We start from the raw sequence: 20,583 nt of genomic DNA, 5'->3' as shown, positions 1-20,583 counted from the left end.
TTGCAGATATGAGGTTTTTTCCTGAGGATTAGGTATCATTTTTAATGTTTTATGATTCAATTCTTAAAAAACGTCAACTAGAATTAAAGTCGTTCACACATTGAAACAACCAAGGTCATATTAGTCCGATCACATTGTATGTCATAAGGAGATAAATGTGGTCGTACGACCGATGGTATATATGTATTCGTCTATTAACTTTCATAACCGTTTACATAGTGGGACGCGACAAAGGTGACCTTGATTGGATTCGACGGACATTCCTTAGGTAATGCAATCTAGCCGGCTACAATCTAAATTAAGATGATTACAAGGTAGCGAAGATTCGTGTAAAAGTGAATTTTGTTGTTAATTAAATGCTTATAAAATTCCAAAGACTATGACTGAAAAATATTCGTTGGTTTTATTTTTATCTTTACATAGAGATAAAGGCAGAAATGTAGAATTCAAAATAAAATAATAATACTGTTTCTTTTCTTACACTTTGTAAGTTTGTTGTGAGTGCTATGGATACATACATAGACAAGTATACGAATACTAAGACCCAGGACAGTAATAGGTATATAATTTACCTGTGTGGAAATCAAACCTGGAACCATTTGCGTGGGAAAGTTTTGACCACGTTCACAAATTTAAAACAACGATGTATATTGTATTGTAGTTTGACGGGTGTAATAAAGTAGATACTAATAATATGAGATGTCTTGCTTAGTAATAAGAAATGCCTAATCCACTGCTGAAATAGGGTGTGAAACTATATATATGTCGATTTGAGCGGCAACATTTTAATAGATTAGGTACTGGTGGCAAATGTGTAAATCCCATGTGCCACTGGGTTGTTTAGTTTAGACCATTGCCCGTCAAAGTGGCAAACTGGCAATTGTAGGTAATTTGGTGGTAGAACCCTTTGTGGGTCGAATCCGGCGGTGAAGTTTGTAGAACCCTTTGTGGTTCGACTACGACGGTACCACCGCCACACCCATTTCTGGGTCATAATAGAAGCGTTAAGCGCTGCTGTGTTCTGGTTTGAAGATTATGGTGACGTACTTTTTCGAGGTGTTCCAGCTTGGTCCTCAAGTCTGTCTCGTCTGCTACTCCTATATTATAAAGAAAAGATAGGTACACATTAAAGAACTTTTTTAACTCTCAGGTTTACTCTCGAGTTTTCCTTTATCACTAAAGCAAGTCGCAATTAATTTGTAATACGCACATTACTTCCAAAAAATAGAGTTACGTAACACACAAAAACAAATTAATTGTAACACATTTAAGATAATTATGTTGTTCCAGTAAGTAATGTCTATTGGTTGTTTCTAGTAATTAGATACGCGGGATAGCAATTGTTTACACTTATCTGCAAACAACGATATATACTGTAGGTAGGTATACAGTGACCTCAGTGGTCACGAATCACGATGTTTTCTTCTAAGAATAAATAAAACTAAGATAAATTTCTGGTTAAATGTCACGGACACATTATCGGCCAACAGGCGGGAAAGTACCTACATATCCACTACATATTAGCATATATTTTTGTACACGTGCGTTCATAGTATGCACACTTTTTTATTTTTTACTTTCAAACAGCTAAGTAGTAACTGGTATTTGAAAAAGGAGTTTTGATGAACATCTCAAACCAATTGATCTACCCTGATTTTGTTTTCAGAATACCATAAAACCATAGTCAACTTTTGAAATATTGGGGAGGTGGAGAGAATGATAAAATGTAAAATAAATTAGTGTCTAGGATTTGACCCCGGAAATAGGAGATCCAAGGCTTCTCCGTTAATATTTAGTCCTGTTATATATTTTCGAAATAATATTAAACACTTAATATAAAAACACTTCGAAAATATAAGAAAAAAACAGCTTTAATAATAAAAATTAACACGCATGGACATAAAGTGAGCGTAGGAAAAATCGTAAGTCTATCGTATGATCGCATCTAAATATAGTGTTTACGTGTTTATAGTATGTTTGGTCAGGCCTATGTACTCGTACCTACAGGTATTTAACCGTTAATGGATTATTTTATTGTCATGTTTGTTTAAATTACGCTCAAATGTAGATGCAATTAGCCACATAATTTATCAAATTGCGAGGCGAATGTAATAAATCACGTACAGATTTGTCAACAATTTATGCGCAGGCATATATATTTTACCTCCACAATAAGTTAATTTGTTGGGACCGACGAGTTTACATCACCATCTGAATCACTGCTTTTGTATGCCAAACATGACTCGAGTCCTCCATAACAAGGCTACTTGAGGTATGCACACACTGAGATAAAATTACCAATGATTTTTTAGTTGAAACTATGTATTTTTAAGCGATTTTAATATTGCGTCCATGCGTAGATAAACAGACGGTCAACCCTTTTCGACTTAATATGCATGTAAGTATTACACCATATTATAGTCATAATTGTATCTTATTAACAATATTTTTTAAAGATATTTTTTGTGTTATTGTAATTTATTCTGTACGAAAGTACCGAATAAATATTTGCTTCCATTATCGGCATCTATAACTTTTGCAATTGTTACTTACCTATTAGGTATGGGAAACGGGGGACACTTGATCCCCCCTTTTGTTTTTTGACCACTATTTGGTAAATATTGATCCGATTTTAGATAGATTGGTACTGAAATACGTGGAATTTCATTGGCTATACAATATATAAAGCTAAAGATATCGGTATATAAATTTTGTAACCAGTCCACGAAAACTTTGTATAGGGAATGATACCATGTGTCCCATATATATGTCTGACTTGATCCCCCCCCTCTGGAACACTTGATCCTGAGGGAAATAAGTCTCCTATATTTTCATATGATACCATTATCATTGATCATTATATATCATTGATTTATTTGCTTAGTAAATAAAGTAGAAACCACAACAACAACATATCCACTGTTTTGATAAATCACATATACGAGTAGGTAACTATGTTTTCAGCTAACATTACTTAATGTTCCTATTATCACATAATCTTATGGTTGATATTTTTTTCCTGCATCTTCTATTGTTTTATATACTCTAGGCATATTGAACCTTGAAATTATTCAAAAATAAACATTAGTGGACGCTTGATGCGGGGGATCATATCTCCCATAAGAAAGTGAACCAAGTGTACCCTAGCTATACTGTGGATATAAAAAGCTATAGTAAAAAAAATTTACTACTATTAACATACGTATAAAACATATATACGTATAAAACATAATACGTATGAAACAGACGTTTAGACACATAGATAATGAATAGTTTAAAATTGTTACTTACCCAAAATAAGTTTACTAACCAATTATTTAATCAAAATGAAAACTTACGAAAAATATTTTCCTGCGACACGAAACACACAATCATCCGCCATCTGCTTAAATATCAAATTGGACAAGAGTACCAAGTTTAGAGAGTTATAACGTATCTTAGACAACCAATATTGCCACACTAAAATCATGTTGTGTTCACAGAAGCTCTGTAACTCCAGTGTACCAAGTCTCCCGTAAGGATCAAGTGTCCTCAGTTTCCCCTAAATATAATTACTGTTTGTGTTAACGTTAAAGATAAACATAGCAAGGAAACTAACATTGCTGAAACTTCACTATAATGTTATCAAAAGTTAGTAAAGTTTGATAACTCGCACTTGAGCAGCGTGATGGATTAGGGCCAGAACCCATCTCATTCTGACAGGAGACCCGTGTATGAGAGTTGAGGATGAATACGTATTTCTTACGAAGAGCAAATAGTAGAGATTTATTAATGAAATATTATAACCGACTAGAATCAACCTGTATTTTTCGTTATTCATTCTGAATCTTGGCTTAGAAGCTGACTTCGCCTCTAATTGTTGGAAGGACCATAACAGCTCCTAGATTTGAGTAGCGTGTGACTTCGAAGTAAATCATAAGGTCAACAACACGCACGGCCGAGCGCGGTGACTAGTTTTCAAGGGGAATGGAGGTCTATACTGATCAGTGAACTTCTAAGGTAATCTATGTACCTTCGTCCGGATAATTCACAATGCAGGTCACAATTTCCCGTCAACTTAACATAAAAAGGGGTAGACAGCAAGGAACTTATACGTGAAGTACAAATTCCTTGGCAGGTAATATCTTATCGCAGTATATAGTGCATACAAATAAGTCTGGTATGTGTAGATGCTCTTACTAACTACGATTATGTTCTACCATATTAGAATCATGACACGTTTGTTCATCAATCTGTATATGCATGTGTTCAAGTAAATATATCACGGACTAACACACTCAAGTTAGTGGAAAGTCTTTGTTTACTGATTGGGTCATCGTAAGATTGATATCGCAATAGTAAATCATGTCGAAAACATTTCTCAGAAATCTGTTGATAGTTGAAAAACAACGTAGCGCTGAAAATGACTAAGTCAGGATGTAAATGTATCAAGTACTTAACAAGGAAAATATTACATGTAATACGAATGTAACTAGGTATCTACAGTCACAGTATAAGGATCTACCTACAGTCATGCATATTTCTTATTATAATCTAATCGAAGCGCTCATTGCTTTGTGGCGCTAAATAGTTTCACACAATTCTATGAGTTAAGAATTTTTGAAATGTAAACTTCTTTAGCAGCGTTGTGCACTTTTTGTGATGGGTAAAAAATGTTAAACTCGCGTCAGGATCACGTGTCCTGATCGAAAATTCGTAAGACTGCAAAGCAAACTGCAAAAGTCAAGATGTCATCCGGAGTCAGCATAGAAAAAAATATGTCAATGTGTGTCAGTTTGATTTTATTATACTAGTAGCAAAACCCGGCGTTGCTCGGGATAAAATACATCGCATGTTTAATGGTATAAAAACGCAAAAAAAATATCACCAAAAAATAAATAAAAAATGTTCAATAAGTTTAATAAAAAAAAACGAAGTTCATAAAGCTCATTAATAAAATTTATTATTGGATTTATATTGGAGAAATTTTCATAAAAAATCGCGCATAAAGCATGCAAAATTTTCAGAACTTTCTAGATCATACTAGAAGTTCTCTAAAACTTTCTAGAATGATTACAACCAGCGCACATATTTTGAAACTAATTAAGTCATTCTAGAATTTTCTTTGAACTTTCTAGAACAGTCTAGATTGGTTACATCAACTGCACACATTTTGGAACTTTCTTGATCATTCCAGAAATTTTCATAACTTTCCAGAAGCTATGAAAATTTCTGGCAAATGACAGATATATTATTTCACATTTTCGCCATCCACGACCCACCACTTTCACCCACCTCGACCAAACTCCCTTACGCACATCAAGAGACCAAGGGGTATCTACCATCCTAACAGGAAGTTGATCAGAGATGCGCATGATAGAGAAAACTGTGAATTTAGGTACGAACATTAGCATTTTATATAATATATTAGATTAGATTTAATTAATAATTAGATTTTGTAACATGAGAATTTTAATTCAATTAATTCAATTCGGATGGAATTGAATTAAATTGAAATTGAATTAAAATTGAATTATTGATTATGATAGGTACCTACTTCTTCATGTTTTGTCATATTTTGATATTGTGTTAATTTAGGATCAGTCGAGAATAGTTTAATGGAAGTCCCATTAATATCAGTTTAGTCGTTTCTAAGATGTGTTGACAAAAAGTAATTCGCCAAGTGCGAGTCGAACTTTCACATGGAGGCTTCCGTACCACCAAATATTCATTATATTATACTTATTTTTATAAAATAACCATATTAAAATATGGTTTAGTGTTCTTATTTGTATTGATTATAATAGCAGTTATAGTAGTAAACGGATTGTAAAACTGTCTTGCTACTACGGTTTAACAGTTAGATCGAAAAAAAGAGATCGATGTTCAAATACCCTTTAAATATGTTAATATATAAATTGATATTGCTGCGAAAATGGCAAGATAGACTATAAATTTTTATTTATACTTATCTATATATATAAAAGAAAGTCGTGTTAGTTACACCATGTATAACTCAAGAATGACTGAACCGAATTGGCTGAAATTTGGTGGAGAGGTAGCTTAGAACCAGGAGACGGACATAGGATACTTTTTATCCCGTTCGACCGCGTTTCCTTGAAGTCATTTTATAACTCAAGAACGGTTGAACCGATTTACCTGAAAATTGGTAAAGAGGTAGATTAGAACCAGGAAACGGACATAGGATACTTTTTATCCCGTTCGACCGCGTTTCCGTGAAGTCATTTAATAACTCAAGAACGGCTGAACCGTTTTCACTGAAAATTAATCGCGAGGTAGCTTAGAAGCAGGAGACGGACATAGGATACTTTTTATCCTGTTCGACCGCGTTTCCGTGAATAAATAAGAGTTGAAAGTTTGTATTAAAGTCCCCCAGTTTTGATGCAAATCTATATGAAAATTGGTATTTGGGATTTCGATAGAAAGTAATTAAATATCTATTTTACGATATTTGCAAAATCAACCCTTAAGATGGTTAAGTAGGGGTTGGAATTTTATTTTAAAATCCGTTAATTTGGAAGCAAAGACTTAAAATTTGCATTTGGCTTTAGAAGACACTTCGTTTAGAAGTCGGCAGATTTTGAAGCAAAGTCTATGAAAATTGGAATTTAGCTTTTTGGTCCAAAATAATAGAACACATTTTTCACCGTTTTTACATTTTTCACTTCGTACCACCTAATTATGAGTGACTATCTGTACCTCGTGGTTTCACTCGTGTAATTTATGTATTATGTCCATAAACTACTGGAAATATTAGGAAATGGCCACAGGAGAACAGGAAAATAAAAAATTCAATTAAATAAAATTCATTCTACCTCTCTGCACTCTGTTTTTTTTTACCGACTTCAAAAAGGAGGTGGTTATCAATTCGGCCGGTATCTTATTTTTATGTACGAGTATGTACACGAATTACTCCGCCGTTAGTGAACCGATTTTAATAATTCTTTTTTTATTGTGTTATTTTTTACTGTAGGTTCTAATGAAATTACAAAGTCAGTTCATCATTGACTATTTAAGGGTCTGATAATGTGGCTCGGAGACAAAATATGTAACTCCTCAACCGAAGGGGATATTTGAGTTGTGTTTGAAGATATTTAGTGTAAGTTCTAACGAAATTGCAAAGTCACTTCATCATTGACTATTTAAGGGTCTGATAATGTGGCTCGGAGACAAAATATGTAACTCCTCAACCGATGGGAATAATTGAGTCGTGTTTGAAGATATTTGGTGTAGGAGGTTCTAATGAAATTGCAAAGCCAGTTCATCATTGACTATTTAGTTAGGTTAGGTTGGAACACATAAGACAATATAAAACTAAGCGGGCAGGGCGCGGCAGCGCCCTGTGAGCGGGCGGTTCCAATCAATGTAAATTCAGACCTTACCTTAATTCATGATCACGTTTATACAATTTTATATTGTATTAATATAAATGTTATTATGTCATCACTAAAAAGGGTAAAAAAAATTTTAACAAAAAATACAACCGACTTCTATGTCACTACATAGTAAAAAATAATTCAAATAAATGTTGGTTTAGTACATATTTCTGAAGTCGGCGCTCAATATATTTCGTTCGAATTATTTTTTACTTTGTTTTGATCTAAAAAAACAAACAGTGACTCAGATGCTTCATTATGTCTTATGATAATTTTCTTAGTGCTCCAAATTAACGGATATTAAATTAGATAATATAGATGTAAATATACGTGACGAGAGCCCGACAACAGACCCGTTGCTACGCTGAGTGCATAGCAGGAAAACTAGTTCTGATCAGTTTATAGCTAAGTAGTGACTTTTTGAATTAATACAATAGGAAAAAGTTAAAATACTCGCCGATTGTTGATTAAATTTCACTCAGTAGTGCATTCGCGTGGAGACAAAAAAAATGAATAATTGCTTGAACTCTTTTATTGGTTACTGTTGTAAATAAGTAAATATTATAATCTTTATATCCAAAAAGTATTGTTATAGGTTACTAAACTCTTTGGTAATGTTTTCTGAGTTATTACTTCTTGTCAAATATTTACAGAAATAAAGATGTGTCTAAGCTAAGAAAATAAGATTTTATTATTTAAAGTAATTCACGATCCTATATTTTAACATGGTAGCAGAGCGTGGTTAATAAAAAGAATAAGAATTTCAAGAAAAACGTAGTGTGATAAAAAGACGCGTGCAAGAAAGAAAATGAAAATTTGTTTAAATGCTAGGAAAACGTTACTGTCACAAAATGGCTAAACAAGCGAAGATTGAAGATATTATGATACCTATTTTTGATGGTGAAAACTACTCAAGCTGGAAATTCAGATTGTTAACTTTGTTGGAGTACAAAGAATGCAACGAGGCCGTCATTGTGAAAATGGAAAAAGCTAAAGCAGAATGGAAAAAGATGGATTTAAAGGCAAGAACAATAATTATGAGTACAATCTCAGACAAGCAATTGGAATATATCACTGATTGCAAAACAGCGTATGACATGTTAAATAAGTTCGATAAAATATACCTTACTCAGTCTACAGCCATGCAAATTATATGCAGAGGGAAAATAGAAGAGATGAAACTAAACAATTATAATACTATAGAAGATTTTTTTGTGAAGTTTGAGAAAACAATAAATGAGTTTAAAACGGCTGGAGGAAAAATAAATGAACCTGAGAAGTTAAGATACCTACTAAGAGCGCTTCCGCCAAGCTATAGTTATATTGGAGACTTTCTCGATGTAATTCCCGAAGAACAAAGGACAGTTGATTATGTATGCTCTAAATTAAAAGAGAAAAATATGTCTACTAGTGACTCAGATAAGAAAAATAATATGAGTACATTTGCAACCAAAACTATGGCTCAATGCTTTGTATGTGGAAAGACCGGTCATCTCAAGAAGGACTGTTGGTATGCGCAGAGATATAATCAAGGACAACAAACTGCTAGAGGTCAGCGAGGATTACAGAGAGGTTACAACAGCGGTGGATATTATAGAGGTCATATCCGAGGCAGAGGTCAAAAACATTTTAAGGGTCAAGGTCAGTCCAGTGGTAAATCTTCAAACAACTTTGCAGGGGAGTCATGGACAGCTCAAGTATGTAATTCGGAAATAAATCAGGTAACACAAGAATATGATGGTGAAATTAATTGGCTTTTAGATAGCGGGTGTACCGACCATATAATAAAAAACGATACATATTTTTATGATTTTATAGATCTGAAAAGTCCTGTTTATGTAAAACTGCCAGATGGTAACATGTTAAAAGCCACTAAAGTAGGCACTGTCAAAATTTATTTTAAAAACTATTACAATCTAAAGTATGTAGATTTAAAAAATGTTTATTTTGTTGAAGGCATTAAACAAAATTTGTTAAGCTTTTCAAAAATAACTAAAAGTTGCACTATAGTAGCAAAAAATGAAAATGCACAAATTTATAATGATCTTAGAGAGTTAATAGCTGTCGCTAATGTCCACCCTACGTTCATGAATTAAATGGAGTAGCGGAAAGATATAACAGATCTGCTATGGACATAGCTAGGTGTTTAATGAGAGAAGCTAAAATTCACAGAAGGTATTGGCCTGAATTTATAAAAACAGCAGCATATTTAAAAAATCGTACAATTGCAAATACGGTAGAAAATAAAACACCTTATGAGATATTTTTTAAAATAAAACCAAATGTCGAACATTTAAAAATATTATATGGAAGTAGAGTTTATGTTAGGGTTCCAGAAGTTTTAAGAAAAAGTAAATGGGATGATAAAGCACAAAAAGGTATTTTAGTAGGTTATAATGAAAATAGTTATCGAGTTCTATTAAATAACAAAATAATTAATGCTAGGCATGTACAGGTAATCGAAGAAAATACTGAACTGATTTGCTTAGAAAAACTAGATGATCCAAAAGATAAAGATTTAGAATTAGACCAAACTTTAAAAAAAATAGTAAATGAGGAAAGTGATGAAAAATATGAAGATGCGGAGGAGACTAGTTCTAATAATACCTTGAAGGATGTAGTTGATGATAGTTTAAATGTTAATGGAGACAAGAATGTAGTAGAAAAGAGAAAGAGAAATCCAGTTTCTAGATATGGTAATCCAGTTTCACATTTTATATATGTTAATTATATTGATGCCAATGTACCTAATACTTTTGAGGAGGCAATGGACTCCAATGATTATAAACAATGGAAAATAGCAATGGACTCAGAAATAAATAGCATACATAAAAATAATACTTGGCAAATTGTTGAAAAACCAAAAGATATAAAGGTTATAGATGTTAAGTGGGTTTTCAGAAAGAAAAGCAATAATATTTACAAAGCTAGATTAGTTGTGAGAGGATTTCAGCAAAATGATTACATTGATAATGCTTACTCACCGGTAGGAAAAATGCAAACTTTGAAAATTTTATTGTCATACAGTTGTAAGAATAATTTATTTATAGAACAGATGGATGTAGAAACAGCTTTTTTAAATGCTTATGTAAAATCAGAAGTTTATGTAAATCAACCGAAAGGTTATGAAATTGGCGACAATAAAGTTTACAAATTGAAAAAAGCACTCTATGGTCTCAAAGAAAGTCCTAAAGTATGGTACGAGTGTTTTGATACATTTATTAAAACGTTGAATTTTGTTAGAAGTAACTATGATAACTGTTTATATGTTAATAGAGCAAGCAAAGATCCAATATATATATTAATATATGTTGATGATTTTTTAATTTGTTGTAAAAATAAAACTAAAATAGACGAGGTAAAAACTAGTTTAATGAAAAGATTTGTTATGAAAGACTTGGGTAAAGTTAAAAGCTATGTTGGAATAGATATTGATTATAGTAAAGACAAAGGTATAATGACTCTAAACCAAGCTAAATATATTGAATCTTTGGCTGCAAAATATGATCTGAAAAATACTAAGTTATATGATACTCCAATGGAAACAAATTTAAAACTAGAACAAGCTAGAGAAATAGATGAAACTATTAAGTACAGAAATATAATAGGTGAATTGTTATATATTAGTACAGGCACAAGGCCAGATGTAGCGTACTGTGTTAATTATTTGAGTAGATACCAAAGTTGCTATAACGAAACACACTATAAATATGCAATGAGAATATTAAAATACCTTTATAATACTAAGGATCTAAGTTTAACTTATAATGATAATGTGGATACTGAAATATTAGATTGTATGGTAGATTCTGATTTTGCTGGAGATAATGTTGATAGAAAATCTACAACTGGTTTTATTATTAGACTGTATGGAAACTTAATTTATTGGAAATCACGTAAACAAAATACAGTAACAAAATGTTCAACTTTTGCAGAATATACTGCTATGTCAGAAGCAGTAACAGAAGTACTTTTTATTAGAAACTTACTAAGTGAGTCATTTGATGTAAAATTTTGTAATCCAATAAAACTCTATGTAGATAACTCAGGTGCAGTTGCAATAGCTAAATACGGCAACTTTACAAAGAATTCGAAGCACATCGAAGTGCAGTATCATTATGTAAATGAGAACTATGAAAAGAAAATAATTGATATTGTAAAAATTAATACTAAATTTAATTTGGCAGACATATTAACTAAAAGTTTAAATAAGGCAAGTTTTTTGAAGAACAGATTAGAGTTAAGATTGATTTAGATATGTTATTAGTATGTAATAGTTATGTTATGAGATTATAAATTTAAGGAGGCGTGTTGTAAATAAGTAAATATTATAATCTTTATATCCAAAAAGTATTGTTATAGGTTACTAAACTCTTTGGTAATGTTTTCTGAGTTATTACTTCTTGTCAAATATTTACAGAAATAAAGATGTGTCTAAGCTAAGAAAATAAGATTTTATTATTTAAAGTAATTCACGATCCTATATTTTAACAGTTACTAATATCGAAATTGGAGTTATGACAATCACAGGGCCGGATTTGGGGGAGGGCAGGCAAGGTCCCATGCCCGCCATAATGGAGAAAAAATATAATATTCAAATTTCTATGATTTTATGCATTTTTACCGGTAACTTGCACGTACGTTATGACTATTACCTATCTATACCTATCTAAGTATTTTTCAATCAAACCTCAGTACAGACTACAGACACTCAAACTAAATTATTTTAATTAATTAACGTTCTTAAAATAAACAAATTTTATTTTGTCAAATATTTAGTACTATTGTTTAAGATAAAATGCGGTTACCCTGTAAACAATATATTCAATCGGCCTCTTAAATCAGCCTTCTTGTTTAGGAATGACAATTGTTTCCTTGTTGTTTTTATTCGGTCTGTTTCATTGCGGTTTGTATAAAAACTTCACGTGACACGTCATGAGTAAATGTAATGCCGCATCCATACTAAGTATTTCAGTATAAAAATATAGTTTTTATGATCTTAGAAGATGTAGCAAATGTTTTAGCTCATCTGTTAAGATCTTACGTCACTGTCAATCTAATATAAAGGAAAAAACGAGACCCGTGTGATGTAGATTTCTTGTAATGTGGTTTTAGCCCCGTGGTCATCCTCCGCTACGTGAGACTATGGGATCTTCAACAGAACAAAACCGGAGTCCTTCTTGCGCAGCGCTTCTATTGAGATCTACCTAGGTGAGTACCCCGCTTACCTTCGAGTGTTTAAGATGGTATGCAGCCAAACATACTGTCGTCCTTCCCGTGGTTCCAGTCTGGGCGCCTCGAGCTCTCACTCTTGGCATACTCTTGCTGCCCGTAACCCTGGAAGCCCCGTTTTAGTCGCCTCTAACGACAAGCGGGGGATACTATAGCTGTATTCTAGCCCTGAGATTACAGGGTCAACTATTACAACTACCTACAATATATAAAAAAACTATAGCATCTTCGGTAAAGTACCCAACATTATCTTAATTAAATTGTTATAATTATAATACCAATATATTATTATTATCTTTGAACTAATTTGTCATATTGTATTATGTTTATGTATTTGCAGTGTAGTTAGCTAAATGGAATATGTTTACTACACTGGCACTGACACTGACACGGTACTGGACAGGTATTCTACAAAGCAGCGATATTATTCGATATGGGTTCGCATCACAAACATGCTTAATTTTTTTTTAAATTATAGCTTTTAAATATATTTATGACTCACTTTATATACTTGTGATCTGTGCTCTTATGTATATAAAAGTAGTTAGACTAAATATTTTGGAATAAAAAAGTGGCTAGTCTTAGTTTATAATTAAACTCATCATAGTAGGTACAAAGTAATTTAAATGTTACAGAAAAGTGTAAGATTTCATTAGTTGATAATTATTTATAATGAATATCAATAATTTACATGTTACACTCTTGTGTAAAATGCCATTGTTTTGTAAACTAACTCATTCTATGCGCAAAAGTTTTACCAGTCGGTCCAAGTTTCTAAGATTACTCCAAATATACGTAACTAAGGAACTAAGGAAGTCGCTAGAAGTAAAAAAAAAAATACCGGTGTGTTGTATTGAGACCCCTTTTAATATTCAATTTTATTTTATTTCTAGTATTTGTTGTTATAGCGGCCACCGTTATGCATCATCTGTATAAAAATAATGTGTCTATCTATTAGGTTCCGGAGATATAGCCCTGTGACAGACGGACAGACAGCGAACACAGAAGTCTTAGTAATAGGGTTCCGTTTTTAACCTTTGGGTACGGAACCCTAAAAACCTCTCATTCTTGTTCTTTACATATATTTTTGGATGCGCTAGCGTTACGACACTATTGGGCTTTATTTAACACAACTAATAAATTATCAAATAATGGCAAACTTTCATTTACATATTTTGAAGGGTGTGGTAAGGAAGACATAGTTTTCCGAGGCTTTCCAGCTTAGTCTTCTAGGATAGCGGCGCATCTGTGGCCGACCTCAGGTAGAACTATCTAATACTTTCTGAGGTTGATTACAGATGTCCGTGGGCGGCAGTAGCCGCTTACCATCAGGTGGACTGTATGCTCGTCTGCTAATCCTATAGTATAACAAGTAACCCGACTGCACTAAACAGGCTGAAGTAGAATTTCCAAAAACGGTGAAATAGGCTTTTCATTATTCTTATGCAGAAAGCTAAATACAAAGTTTCATAGTAGGTATCTGTTTCAAAATCAAAAGATGTTCAAACAATATTATCCTATTTTATCCTCGTAGTGCTCATTTACGCTGTATAAATAACCTATGAGTAAAATTACCTAAAGATTACCTTTAGATAATATGAGTAAATATTATCTAAAGTGCGGCGATTTCCCTTAGCGTTGATTTCTGGCACAGCAACACTACTCATTTAGTCAGACATTTATATATATATGTAATCTACCCTTTTAATTTCCTTTGTTTTGATACCCTACTCGATAGGTTTGGTATGTTTTTAAAAACGTGTTACTATTTCGCAAACAAATCCACCATTTACGATCTATAAAAGATCTATCCGGTGATTATATTACCTCGTTAGGGGTAGAATTTCATTATTTTTATTCAACAAGCCTGATGCAACATTTTAGAGTGTTTGCTTCAAAATTGACGGTTGTTCAAATGAATTTTTAACCCTTATTTTACCCTCTACGGGGTTGATTTTTCGGAAGGAAATAAATAGGTGTGTCCTTGTTCCTACCCAGAAAGCCAAAACCCAAATACTAAATTTTATAGTAGTTGCTTCAAAATTAAATAATTTTGAAGTCTATGGTCGATGTCTATACGTTGCTCGAGGCCGCTTTGTATGAAGATTGACTTCTGCGAGTTTTTATTTTGTGGTGGTTACATCTGATATTATTATTATTTATTATGCTTATATTGTAACCTTTCTTCATCGGTTACCAGTTCTTATAATGCGACTTGTCCATTGCCCAATTGGTTTGTAACATGACAGCTGCGTGGGTAGTTGCTGTAATATAACTTACTATTTAAATCATCTTTATTAAGATTTCACCATTCATATGAGATTTAAGAAATTTCTTGCTTTGCTGTTTCTAAATTAACTCATGTAATACCTATTTATAATCGAAGGAATTTAATGTAGTTTTCAGAGTTTAAAAAGTAAATTTTCATTATGTAAGATTGAAAATTTTGTAAAGTTATTTAGTACCTACATATTACGTAAAAAGCATTTGAGGGTAGTTAATAACGTTTATTTCAAAATATCATACATTGTCATACACTTATTATAGGTGCAATAGCTTTTACATTGCTCGCGTTCAGAAGTTTTTATCTATACCTCGAGAACGGTACTTTTTACCGGGATAACAGGTACCCTTAACCCTTTGTACTTTTCTGAACCCCTGACAACATGCGTATATGATTTCATGACAACCGTTAACGTAGTTAATGCGTGAAAGTATAGCAAACAAACAAACAGATTCACATTAGCATGTGTAATATTACTCGTAGCTACATATGTACGTAAATACTTATTATAATTGTACATAAGAATAAATACAGTCATGCTGTGTAATGATTATGCATCTTCCAAAGAAAGCGTCGGCCCACACGTTACGTAATTCGGCGAGCATTGGCACACGATAACAGGCTTATCATTGTTCTCGAATTGTTGCTGTGTGCCCAACTGCCCACACAACTGAACCACGAAATAAAAAAGATACCCTTATTCACAAAATAATTACTGAACCTAGAGGGCTAGTCAATGATATCCCATAGGAACCGTGCATTTTCTCGGCATAAAATATAGATTGCTTATCAAATGTTATATGTAAATTAATAATATATCTTATTTATTATTGTTACTTTCTACTTCAAAACTACCCCGTGTCCAATATTACCAAAATTTTGTGGGATTATATTATCAGACTAAGCCTGGCATTTCTTGAGGCTTTGTAGTACTTCAGGACCTATAACGGTACAAAACCGGAATGCCTTAAACCGCGGTGCCACTGTCTAGCTTTGCTCAGGATAGGGAGGAGCTAATGCGTATCATTCGCCCTACACACAGTTTGAGGTATAGATCCCGGGACGGCACCCGATTTTTCAAGTTATATCCATACTGGAAACTAAGTATAATTATTTGCTTAATTAAGGCAAAAGTATCCTCATGATACTTACTGTCTCAGAGTTCTAAGAAGATTCTCAAATTATATAAAATCACTTGGCAATTATTGCAATAAAAGTTCACAGATTATTTCGATATTACGAGTATTAATATTATTGACTGACAAATTTATGTTTGCGGACCAATTTAATTTCTAAAGCATTGCATTTCAAAACGAACGAAAATAATAATACCGCCATAGATACAGCAATATCGAATAAGAAATGTGAAACAAACCTTTGATATGAATCAAAGCCCTAAGGCAAGAAACAACGTAATAAAATTGTTCACAAAGGAAGCTTCTTGACAAGATGACAAGTATTGTTATCCTTTGTAAATTTAAGTAATAATAATAATGTTATGAATTTTAAACTTCAACTGAAAATATATTTGATACACTTGGACACTCACTCAATTAAGATTATTAATAAGTATTTATACAAATTACAAACAAGTTACCTTTTGCGGATTAACAACAAACTGAGAAAGATTTTTCTATTTATTTAAACATAATCCAATTAAATCCTAACTAATAATATAAATGAGAATGTGAGTTTATTTGTTTCTTTGTTACACAACTTCACGCCTTAACTACAAAACCGATTGGTATGAAATTTTGTACACACGTTATCAGAGGTCCAGGAAAGAACACAGGGTACCTCTTATTCCAACTGGTACCGTTCCTAAGGTATTGATAAAAACAGCAGCAGCGGGTAAAAGCTAGTAGACTATAAGTACGTAGTAAAATCAGTTACAAAACTTTGCTGAAGTTAAATATTTATCTTCCTCCGTAGAATTAGTTCGAGAAACCGAAATCAAAGCCGTAGTTGAATATGCATTCGGTGGAAATAAACTTCGTCGTGTTGTCGCTCGGTTACATAACATAGCAACTATTTTTGGTAAACAAACCAAACCTGTTCGCTATTTGATTTCTGTTCTTCAAACTAGTTCTATAAGCAAGATTAGCTTTAGCGAAGTTTTGCAATTCTACTGCTTCTACTGCTTGCTTATAATTTATTCCTTTTCTAGTAAGTATCACATAATCTAAACATTCATATTCTGAGAGGTTATTAGAACCTAATAATGGAACTATAATCGGAACCCGCACATTTGGCTCTTTAAAAGTTGATAATAAAATAATTTAAATAATAATATTTAATTTTGCGGTAAATTATGACAAGAATTTTGCAGTAGGTATATATTGGCCAAGTACGAATCGAACTCCCATACGAAGAGTTCCGTACAACCAATTCATTTATTTTTTTTATTTTTAAGATTTTCATACTATAGCAGCCATAGAAGTGAATATATTGTGAAAATTTGATCTCTCTACATACTGTGGTTCAATAGAAAAATAATGCGCCGAAAAATAGCGGTTTCTTGTAAGGCGACCCTATTTACTTTTAAACTATTTTTATTACTACGCTTTTTTATTTCTTGATATACATCCTCTGTAAAAAAACATGTGTCTATCTATTATGGTTCAAGAGATAGAGCCCTGTGACAGACCCATAGACATTGAAGGCTTAGTAATAGGATTCTGTTTTTACCCTTTAGGTACGGAACCCTAAAAAATAAGAAGAAAACGTCAGTATTAGTAGTGTAGATTGTTCAAGGTAAGAAGTTAATTTGATAATGAGACTGAAATATAATCCAGGGCCTTATTTGTCTCATGACTCGTCGGACAGTTACATACTCGAATATCTAGTGCAGATCCACTGATATCCAGTTGAATTATATTCTCCTTCAAGTGATATTAGATCAGAGATATTATTGATTAGTAAATTAGTACGGTCAATTGTTAAATGACTTACCGGTTAACTGAACGTAAGTGGTTCGCCCACTAACTGTAGGTAGGACTAGCTAACTGAACATGGTATTAAATTAATACGTTATAGAATAATACATTTGATCTAGTATATATAACAATAAAGTACACTACTGGAAAAAATTAAGGGATCAAAAAAAAAATTCCAAATTTTTCGGTAGTTTTCAACAGGCCGTAACTTTGAGAGAAATGGTCGTACAGGAAATTAAAAAAAAGGAAATTGTAGCTCCAAGTGTCTAGTTTTTGGATTAGAACTTCAAAATTTTGTAGCCTCCGCGGTTTCTGAGTAATCGTAGAAAAACCAGCAACAAAAAAAAATTCAAAATTTTTTTAGTTTTTTTTTTGGTCTACGGGCATGGAAAAATTTTTTTTAGCTTAACCACCATAAGGATCGGATACTTTGTTCATTTAGCTTTAATTTCTTTTTTTAAACACCCTGATACGTCCACTCCTCGCTGAGATATCGATCTTCAAATGGAAAAGGATCTTTTTGTCTTTGATTATCGATATCTCAGCAACCAATGATCGTACAGAAAGTTAAAGATGGCTTTAAAGAACTTGAATAAATTCCCCTTAACGACTGTCCATTGTTTTTCGAAAAAAAAATTTTTTCTTTCTGTCACATGAATTTGAAAATGCAACAAAAAAAGGCTTTTGGTGTTTTTTTTGGAAAATCAAGCGCTGGATCGTAAATATTGAGGAAACCACTAATGTTAAGTTCCACGCCCGTAGACCAAAAAAAAAACTAAAAAAATTTTGAAAATTTTTTTGTTGCTGGTTTTTCTACGATTACTCAGAAACCGCGGAGGCTACAAAATTTTGAAGTTCTAATCCAAAAACTAGACACTTGGAGCTACAATTTCCTTCTTTTTTATTTCCTGTACAACCATTTCTCTCAAAGTTACGGCCTGTTGAAAACTACCGAAAAATTTGGAATTTTTTTTTGATCCCTTAATTTTTTCCAGTACTATATTATTTGTATCAGTTACGCTTATTATTTGAAGTTGCATTTAGAACCTAATAAAACATGTACCTAATATAACCTATAAGTATATTAGATTTTCCGGGGTTGCGGGCGGCAATAGTGGGAGCTCAAACCGCCCGGGCAGCGTCCCCGGGAAGGACGGCGGTATGTGTCTTCAGACGAGTGGTATGCTCACCTGGGCAGAGCCCGATGGGGCAACGTGCTAAGAGGACTCCGGTTGCGTTCCTCTGGAGATCCCAGAGTCCTTTACGCAGCGCCGAGGACGGCATACGGGGGGTTCTAGTGCGGTAAGAATTCCACATAACTCTGTGTCGCTCCCACGGCACCAGGTACCTTTCGAAAGTTTCCCCCTCGAAAACAAAAAAATATATATATTAGATTTGGAGGTGCTAGAACCCTTTATGGTTCGAAGTCTATTTCTAAGGCACCACAAGGAGGCGCGGCTAAATTTATCCGAGGAGTTTCAATTTAGTCTTCAGGGGTAGCACGACATTTCTCACAAACATCCACCTCGGGTAGGACTTTTCTGGGGTTGATGACAAATGTCCATGAGTGGCATTAGGTGGACTGCAGTCTCGTTTGCTATTTCTATGTTAAAATGTATCTATAGATATTTTCCACGTGCACGATACATTGATGTTAATTGTATGTATATGATTTCAATCTATGTACAGAAGTAATTCTTTGTACATCCCCAAGTCCAGTCCATATCCATGTCTCACATGTGATAAGAAAATGATACGCTTCTTCTATGACGAAGAGAGACTAAAGAATGTCTTTATTATGCCTATTTGTAATATTGCCATGAATCACCGTCGCCGCTGCGTGTAATCTTACAACATTTAACAAGTTGCATAAGAGTAATCACATATCACACTTCACACATTCGCGTGTTAAATAACAACACATAAATAGCAAGCCAACATTGCAAATTCGCTAAATAGGTATTATCACAAATAACGTCATTCTTATGGAGTCTGTCTGACTAAGCTCGAAATAAATCTAATTACCTGTAAATGAATGACTTAATATTGGCTATTGGCTCAGTGAATTTATATGGAGAATCAAATCGATTGTTTCATGCACAATGGTTGTCATGTAAGCATACATAATTATGCCATGAATGCCAAGTTTTATAATAATAAGTATACGTATAAGTTTGCATTTCTTTGCGATTATGTTTTACTTATACTCGAGAAGTTTGTTTAGGACAATCTTTGATTCGATGAATGGGTCACATGCTTTTTATTTTATAAAGTGTCTATCGGGTATTCAGTTATCTGATGTTACTTATCGGTGACGTTCTAACTCAGGACACCTATCACCAAATCCAAATATAGTGATTTCCTTGAAATTGATGATAAATGGCGTTTCTACCACTGATGACTAAATTAAAATGCTATTAATATATGTGTAATTTACACCACAGCAGCTCTCTGTTGCTGATATATCGCAAAATATAGAACATATTCTGTGTAAGCAATGGCTTACGACAAATCACACAATAAAACCTTAAAAAGGTAGTTGATTGAAATGTTTTGTTGACTACCGGCCGGTGAGATCACCGTATTACCACAGAGTAGAAGAAATCGCTCAGTTTAATGCCTACAGTGAACAACATTATGCATCGTCATGTGACATATTTTATTGACGTGTATGTGTAAAATTTAGAATTATCGGCTTTAGATTTAGATTTTTGACCGAGGTAACATAATACGGAAGGTATCTTATAAGGGAGGT

General features: G+C 33.1%; 1 long non-coding RNA gene across 1 annotated transcript in view; it reads left to right on the top strand.

Moving 5' to 3' along the window:
* LOC140743346 (uncharacterized) overlaps positions 1–20,583 on the top strand; it is a 466,218-nt gene that overhangs the window by 59,874 nt on the left and 385,761 nt on the right. The window lies entirely within an intron of this gene.

Source organism: Epargyreus clarus, unplaced genomic scaffold, assembly GCF_041222505.1.
Source record: "Epargyreus clarus isolate Ecla_fem2 unplaced genomic scaffold, WU_Ecla_fem_2.2 ptg000007l, whole genome shotgun sequence".
Lineage (NCBI taxonomy): Eukaryota > Metazoa > Arthropoda > Insecta > Lepidoptera > Hesperiidae > Epargyreus > Epargyreus clarus.
Note: the sequence above shows the minus strand (reverse complement) of the source record. Positions and strands in the feature narration are given on the sequence as shown.